Here is a 7,356-nt window from a genome sequence, read left to right as displayed (position 1 = left end):
GCAAGGCTATTAGCTGTATACCCGTTGTTTTGGTAGAATACGAAGTTTTATTAGACCTCACTTCAATTTTGCATTAGTATCTTACCGCCCATGAGATAATTTTGCCGTAGCACTAACCAATAACTTTCAAGATGACAATGCTATTCAACCAATCAAATTGAATAGGGGTAGCGAGTCCGCTACGCCAGCCGATCGGACGTATCCCATCCGATTGATACGCAAAATTTGTGTATGCCTCTCCAAACGCTAAGTCATTGACACATCACTTGCATATTTTGCTTTTATCGGACCATTGCACCCGGGACATGAACTTAAACGAGCTACAGCCTGGTAATACCTTGCGGGCTAAGGCAACAGCCATCGGTGCGCTCGTCAAATTGTTTAAAGAATGAACAGAAATACATAAGGAAGTGCATTGATAGCGATAAGAGCGAGAAAATGTTTGTGTGTGTGATTGATAAATTTGGTATGTATCTTGCATTTAAGGAGGAAAAGAAAGGTAGGCCAATAACTCGCAAAACAGCAATGAGGTACGATCGGCGAGCCAAGCGCTGGCTGCTCGATCAGCTCCCTAGCACCGAGCTTCATTGGAAGCCCGGTTGCTGAAAATGGATAGGACACTAGACAGCTTCTGTCTGAAGGGAGATGGTGGTGGGATCGTAGCGAAGGCACCACCTTGTATGAAAGATAATTTGAAAATAATGATGTCGTATTTTCACACTTATGCTAGCCCAGAAAGTGACTATCAAGATGCAACTTTTCTATGTCTTCTCTGGTACTTGTTCGGCCGCGCGTCTGACCTAGCCATGGTCCGCAAACAAAACATGTCCGTGGACGCAGGCGACGTCTTCTTCCTTCGCTTGCTTTGCGTGAAGACGTCTGAGGAACAGGGGATGTTGCGCTTTCCTGACACGAAATTGGCTCCGAGCCCCTTGCTCTCCATTGCGCTCACCTTGATTCTCCAAGCCGCCCCAAGCACCGCCCTCGTCGGCAACCTCCCAGAACAAGCAGGCTTTGCAAGCTCCATGCTTTCTCCCGACGTCCCGCTGATCGAGCTGCTTAACGCCCCGCACGTCACCACTGGTCTTGCCGCTCCAGCAGCCCCGCCGCGCGTTGCCACAGCCCCTATATTATACGCGCACGCTAGCCGGGTGCTAGACGGTGTGGCGCCTACTGCTGGTGTGGATGTCGCTTTGACGTCGCACCCATTTCGAAGAGGAGGTGCTCAGCACGCAAACGGCTGCGACTAGATGACTGCACACTGGAGCTTTGACAGAGGCTCCTAGAATCTAAACACGACGAGCAAAGGGCTCAATTATAACTTCAATACAAGCAAAGAACATCACAAGATAGCGAAAGTACTCAGCGGATACAAACCCAGAACCGCGGTGTCACTGCAAAACTTGACTGATTTTGACACGCAGACGCGTAAAGCGATGAATTGGGTGCAGCGTGTCCTGTTTGCTACCTGCTTTCAGCTCAGGGCCGACAGCCTCAACATCAAAAAAAAAAGTAAGGATGTCGTTACCGCACGCGTCTTCCGTCACTTTTCGCTACGCAAAGACCTGAACCCCACACGTCCAGATGTGAAGCGCATCGAAGCGGCTGATCCACACGCTGGATGCTCACCAGCCGAGCTGCTTGTATGGTCCTCGCACCTAGTAACTCCATCCACTACCTGTGAAGACACCGAGACAAGTAATTCATCCACCCACAACGACGATGAACAGCCAAGAGAACCAAGCGAGAACCAGAAGACCATCGATCACCAAGCGCCTTTGATTAAGCACTATATGGAGCACATCAAGCGACAGGACGCTTGCATAGATGCACTCTAAGCTAAGCCAAACAGCGAACCTACACCAAGAAAACGAAACTTTCCAGATGAAGGCACAGATGAAGTTAGCAAGCTAAGCTACCTGGTTTGCGTGGTACGCTTAAGAACCTCGCTAATACGCACTGGCGTCAAAACAAAAGCGGCCGAGAGCGAATTTGCTGGTGGACTTCAGGAAGCTTTTTCTTAAAGACGGATTCGTTCTTGACCACAAGGCTGACGACTATCGTGACTGTGTTCTTGAGAGGGGGGGGAGCAATAAAGCAAAGAAAGCCGTACTTGCCTTCCTCGCCAGCATAAAAAAGATCAGCTAGCGTGGGTCGAGGGCCGTCCTTAAACACCTGCAGGCTCTTCACAGCAAAGGAATCATAAACGACAGAATTAAGCAGCACCAAAAACACCTCCAGTGTGCAGCCATTCGCGACTTCGCTCCTGGCGACACCCAAGACGTTTTAGAAGTTAAGGATTAGCAACGGGAGCGCATAGCTAGCCAATTCATCATACACGTTTGCCATAGCGCACACAGCGTAAACCACATCTCACTTGACCCAAATTCCGAAGCCGGTAGAGCACCACGCCTTCTGCCACTAGTTCGTGGCGAGCCCCCACCCCACAATCAGAAAGATGGCGACGGTTGGGTTTAAACCAGCATCCTCACGGCATAGCCCTGTGCTCTTCCACTGAGTTAGGTCGTCGTTGGGTAAGGGGGTGAGGTGGGGTGAGGAGGGGAGGGGGGGGCGTGGGGCGATTCTTGATTGGCCGACAGCATGAGCTGTGGAGCTTGAGCGGTCGAGTTGGAGGTCTGCGTAGTCGTGCGAAAAAAAAATAAGAGCGCAGAGGCCTCGTTGTCGGGACCGGTTTTTGTGTGTGTTTGAGCTTTGCTAGGCTGTGGCCACAGGCTGGGTGCGAGTCTACAACATATTTAGGTGGCAGGATAGGATTAGAAAAAAGTCGACCAATAAGTGCGGACATCGGTTACTGGCTGTCGTTGGTGGTCTTAATAGTGAGCCCCACCACGAAAATTGGGGGCTCATTGTTAAATTTATCAGACCAAGAGCACATGGCTCCTGGTCGCAAAATGCATTCGTTTTTCGCATTTCATAGCCCATAGACGGTTTCCAGTCATATCCTTGCGCATATAAACATGGTTGAAAGTCTCGCTGCGACCACTCCCCATATCGTGGTGTCTCCCTTAATTCCACGCAGTACCGCAGTTTTCAGTAAAATATACACTCAGAAGTGCTCGAACGGTGGTCAAGTTTTGCACTTTGTACCAGCTTTGAGGTACAGGTCTGAGGGTCCGATATATTTTGGTATGGGAGGAATATTACAATGGTAATAAAGCTCTAGGCACCCCATTAGGGCTTAAGACACTTAGCTTAATTGATCGCTTACGTTTGTTGCGTGAAACGGTCCCGCTATCGTACGAAAAAGACTTGGCTTTGTCTAATCTGTAATTGTTTTTTTAATCCAGCCTCGGTCCCGTGTAATTGTTCGGCCTGCATCCAACTCGATCCTTCTAAACTCGTTCGCTAAAAAAACTATTTTTTAAGAGCAGTTAATACGAGTAGCGGTGCTTTCGAACCTCTTCGTAAACCCCTCCCGCCTGCTTAGGGAAGACACTTCGAGTCTGCTTCAATCTGGCATTGGCTTTAAAATTCTTACGGTGCGTTGCGTGGCTCTCCTCCTATATAGTCACACTTTGAGAATTTTAGAATAATAATTTAGGTTGATTTAAAAAAACCAGATTAAGCTTTGTATTGGCTGCTAGGATTCTACTTCGAAGATCTTAGTAGTAGTATTTGACAATGCCCTTGACGATTGTGTGCAGGGTGTCATTTGCTGTAGCCTGGGATGTATGAGCCAGCTGCGCCATAAGTACTCGTCCAAGTGCATGGACAGCAATCCGTCTTCATTCCGCGCATGGCCTGTCGCATACAAACGATTAGGTTAGTAATTCCAGTAGTAGTTGGCTATGTACAGGTGACTCACCTTGATGTACTGCTTAATACGAAATTTCTATGCACCTTCCACATCGTTTGTGTTGGCACCAGCCACGAGGCCGACGTACGTCTCGCTGTGATTTACCCACAGGTGTTGGTAGTTCATGCCTCAAAAGTGCCGGTTGTTCTCGAGCGTGTGCTTGCCGTTCACCGACACGTACGAGGCGAACTGGTTACTCATAATCGTCGTGCTACAAACATTAAGGTACACTAGTTAAGTGAAACCAAAACAAAACTATTACTTACCTTGGACGTGTATGCTTCCAGATAATCACTGACAGCGTCGGCTTCGTGCGATCTTTGTATTTTATAATACCGAACCACTGGTTTGTCGTGCGCTTTACTCCGCCAAACAGTCAGTAGTCAGAAAAAATTCGGCCTCTATTGTTCTTAAATTTATTTTAAAGATGTCTCATCAATTTCGACAAAATAGTACCAACACACACTGGTGTGCAGCAAGCACACACATCATCTGCGTACCCCACAGATTCGGGTAAGAGCTGTCACAGCTGCTGCTGACAGACCGTGGGACGCATCCACTGGCCATCCATTCCGTGGTCGCGTTTCAATAGTTTAACGAATCATAAGCTGACTACCTCTCCGAGAGAGAGCAGTCAGCTCATTCTGCAATTTCCAGTGAAGAACTACCTCGCAACAAGGCGTGTCTCGGACTCTCTGACTGCATTACGACTACAACGCGGGCGGGGCGTGCCTAGGTCCTGACCACCATGGCGGCGCCCGCGTCTGGCCTCACGGCTATTGCACGGCTACGAATGGACACTTTGACTACGCTTCGACCGCATTACGTCTATAACGCGGCGCGGCGCGCCTCGGACCTGACCACCGGCATGGCGGCGCTTGATTGCAGGCGATAATCGTTGGAGCCTCATTTGTGCGGCTTGTGCGGAGCGAGTTTATTCGTATAGCGTCTGTACCGCTTCAGCAGATGGCTGTATGGAGTTAGTCATGTTTCAATGGTTTGATCATGTGGACTTCAGTGACGACTTTTTTCTGTAAAAATGCAAAGAAGAGACTAATGTATTAATTGCTGTAATAAAATGTGATCTGTTTGTTTATTCTTCTTCCGCTTCGATGTAAGCACGCTCCACTTTGCGCCGTTTACGCTGTCGATACTTCCCCAGCTCGCATGATGGGAGATTCGTTGCTGGGTTCCCAAGCAGTCAGAAAGAGAACCTTCCCGTCGACACGCCGGCCGTCAAGGATGGATCTCATCTGGTAAACCGGCTGTGCTATCAAGGCGACACCAGCTGGCAACACCCATTCCATTTCGCCGCATCATTTCTTGGCTTGCCGCATCAATGAGACGGGCCTTAGTGATTCGGGCTTGCGGTACAGCGTCAATAAGGCGCTGGCAACGTCGTTAGCCGAGCCTCATTAAATAAGGCCCCAAGCCGTAAAAAAACGGGCGGCCGCTTGGTCGAGGCGGCACCACTCACGTTCCTTAAGGTGCTGCCGGCACCATTCGAAGAGTGCTGTCGCGGTGGTAGGTGGGGTGGTGCTGTCAGTGGGTCGTGTCCGGTGGAGTCCATCTTGAGGGCGAATTCAGAAGTGAACATGAAATGAGTAGACTGCATATAGTACAAATTTATAGTTGTATTTCGTGTATCTATTTATAATTATCAAAAAGGTGTTCTATTCACGTTTTCCATTAATTAAAAACTATCAAGAACACTGTTCTATTTAGATTTTCCACGAAGGTTGATCAATAGCAGTTAAATCACTGACAAGGCTTATTCTTTAGCTCTAACTTAGTGCCACAATGTCTTAAACTTACACCAAGCTAAGTGAGTGGCCGTTTGTCAGTGGACAACCAGCAGGAACTCGAGCACTTGCTACGCCATTAGAACTTGTTTGTCCAGTGCGGCGACGCCTCATCACGACTGTACGATTGACGAGAGTTCTCTTTCCGTCCTATCCAGTGTAGCTCTTAACTTGAACAGCAAACAGAAGGTGAATGCAAATTGCGAACTTAAAGTAATACTTACCCTCCCACGTCATCGTAGTAACATCGACGTTCCAGCCACCATCCGGCTGACCCTCTGTCTCCATGCGAGCACAATTGACGCCCATCTGGGCTGACCCAGGAGCCGTTTCTCGGCTGCGTCCCGGTTCAGGCAGATAAACGGAAGAATAGCCGCGTGACAACACTCGAACATCATCTGGGTTTGAGGAAACCAGCAAGAACTCAGTGCTCGATCGGCCAGGGGTCATGTCAGCGAGAAGATAGCGACGCCGGAAACCTTTCACTCGTGCTTTCAGTTGCTGGGTTGGTTCTGCTAGCTCCTCGAACACCTTAGAATCGACGGACTGGTGCTCGCAGCGATCAGCGAGCGGCTGGAACAATGTTCCGATCTTGTGCTTCGTTCGGAAAGTGTAGTCGCGCTTGATCAGCCCGTTGAACTGTTTTACCGGGTTGTTCATTGTGGCGTATCCACTTGGTGTATGAAACCTTCATGGCTTCCATAAGCAGCTGGAAATCCTCGCGAGCCATGTCGCTGCAGACAGTCGTCCACTTGGTCGTCGTGGGCATCTTGCGTTAAGGAGGGGGAAGTGGTGGGATTCCGAATTCAGTGTTTTACGGTATGAAGAAGGATCCTTCCGCTTACGAAAACGGATTTTAAGGACGATGATTGGCTCAAAGACTGACAAAGCGCTGGTTGTGATTCGCTTCCATTCAGTGATGGGTAAATACATTGTTTGGTGTGTTTTGGCCAATGTAATTATGGCACACGTATAGATTGTGTGGTGTGATGTGACATTGATGTGTTCCACGCATATTGTGTGTGATATCACATTTTCTGTGTGTCATACCTTGGCTGTGTGTGACTTACCGGTTCTGTCATCAATTTCTACGACGTGCCCCTCACTTCTATTCCTCCATGAAGATAGATTGCATCTTCTACAAGCATGTTTCACTGCAGTAGGTGTACCACTGCATAGCCGCCTGAGCATGAACACCCACCATCTCAGCTGCAGCCGTAATTGACGTTGGGGCACAACAGGGACACAGAAGCCGTATCAACTAACCGGCGCGGCAATTTCTCTTCGAGAAAAAGGAGTGGGTATGGACGCTGCGCTCCGTCCGGCACGCAGCACGCAGCACGGGATCAAATACACAAGCATTGCCCACTCCACGGTTGCCGCAGCGTTGGAGGTGACGTCCATCACTGCGTCATACGTGGGGTGCTTGAGGCCTCGGGCAGCCTATGCACCTGGCTTGGAGGACGTGGCGCTGAGTTTGGAGGGCATCGTAGCTGGGAAGGGTGGAATTAAGAAGGGTGAGGGGATCTCGGGGCTTTGTCAGGAGTTTTAAAGCGGTGCGCAAGCGCGCCAAAGCACCTGACCGCTCCCGCTTTGTGGGTTTAATTTTTTTATACTGGCATCGTATGTGAGTGTAACTTAGGTTCACAAAAGGTACGTTAATTGTAGGCCAAACACGTGTGGTTTATCGGCTCGTAACCCGATGTGCAAATTGTGAATGCTGTAATCTAGAGGTTA

The 7,356-nt window shown here is 49.2% G+C and overlaps 1 pseudogene across 1 annotated transcript; it reads right to left on the bottom strand.

Moving 5' to 3' along the window:
- Nucleotides 1-2,459: 2,459 nt before the first annotated feature.
- PITG_25664 lies at nt 2,460-2,529 on the bottom strand (annotated as a pseudogene). Its single transcript has one exon. The product of its transcript is annotated as a tRNA-OTHER (tRNA).
- Between the last annotated feature and the right edge of the window lie 4,827 nt (nt 2,530-7,356).

Source organism: Phytophthora infestans, genomic scaffold (assembly GCF_000142945.1).
Source record: "Phytophthora infestans T30-4 supercont1.3 genomic scaffold, whole genome shotgun sequence".
NCBI lineage: Eukaryota > Oomycota > Peronosporomycetes > Peronosporales > Peronosporaceae > Phytophthora > Phytophthora infestans.
This window is presented reverse-complemented; position numbering and strand designations above follow the sequence as displayed.